Below are 1,586 nucleotides of genomic sequence, written 5' to 3' on the forward strand. Positions count from 1 at the left end.
ACCGCCAACCCGTAAAGAGTCAGAGAGAGACTCCCCGTACTCATGGAAGACACATCCCTGGCAACAAGGCACGGGGAATAGCAGACTGAGGGGCCAAAGACCCCTGGGGTGGTGGAAGGGAGAGGGAACCGAGAAAAATCCGAAACATCCCAGGTGGTCTCACCAGTGGTGGCAGAGCAGGAGGCGACCTAGCCGATGAGTAGGTATGCGCAAACTCAAAGCTAAGCAAGAGGACCAACGTCCCTCGCTTACACGTGGTGAGTAGCCACAGACTCCCCATCAGAAGGGCTCCTCGAAGCTGATCAACTGCCCGGCGTCGTGGGCGGACGGTGCCGGGAACACAAAGTCCCCTCCCACGCAGAGGGGGCTCACCACGGAGCGAGGCCTGGAACAAGACCCAGGCCGCAAGCGCCGGCAACTATACTGTGGCTGTAACCCATGACTTCGACCGCACCACGACGTCACCATCACTGAGACAGTGACTGTCTCTACACCAACACTCCGACGTCAAAATGTCACTACGGTGTAAAACACCGAGACACCGAGCCATCCAAAAAGGTGACGTCTGTACCCAAAGGCAGACAGCGGAGCCCAAGCGACCAATGCCCCAAAAGGAGCATCACTGCTCCATGACGTCGAGCATCACTGCTCCATGACGTCGAGCATCACTGCTCCATGACGTCGAGCATCCCTGCTCCATGACGTCGAGCATCCCTGCTCCATGACGTCGAGCATCCCTGCTCCATGACGTCGAGCATCACTGCTCCATGACGTCGAGCATCACTGCTCCATGACGTCGAGCATCACTGCTCCATGACGTCGAGCATCACTGCTCCATGACGTCGAGCATCACTGCTCCCATGACGTCGAGCATCACTGCTCCATGACGTCGAGCATCACTGCTCCATGACGTCGAGCATCACTGCTCCATGACGTCGAGCATCACTGCTCCATGACGTCGAGCATCACTGCCCCATGACGTCGAGCATCACTGCTCCATCGACGTCGAGGCCCTCCATCGACGTCGAGGCCCTCCATCGACGTCGAGGCCCTCCATCGACGTCGAGGCACTCCATCGACGTCGAGGCACTCCATCGACGTCGAGGCACTCCATCGACGTCGAGGCACTCCATCGACGTCGAGGCACTCCATCGACGCCGAGGCACTCCATCGACGCCGAGGCACTCCATCGACGCCGAGGCACTCCATCGACGCCGAGGCACTCCATCGACGCCGAGGCCCTCCATCGACGTCGAGGCCCTCCATCGACGTCGAGCGAGGCCCTCCATCGACGTCGAGCGAGGCACTCCATCGACGTCGAGCGAGGCACTCCATCGACGTCGAGGCACTCCATCGACGTCGAGGCACTCCATCGACGCCGAGGCACTCCATCGACGCCGAGGCACTCCATCGACGCCGAGGCACTCCATCGACGTCGAGGCCCTCCATCGACGTCGAGGCCCTCCATCTACGTCGAGCGAGGCACTCCATCGACGTCGAGGCACTCCATCGACGTCGAGGCATCTGCACGACGCCGAGGCATCTCCATGACGCTCCACGTCCTCGAAGCCGCGTCATAGCTCACA

This window comes from Lissotriton helveticus, chromosome 1_1, assembly GCF_964261635.1.
Source record: "Lissotriton helveticus chromosome 1_1, aLisHel1.1, whole genome shotgun sequence".
Lineage (NCBI taxonomy): Eukaryota > Metazoa > Chordata > Amphibia > Caudata > Salamandridae > Lissotriton > Lissotriton helveticus.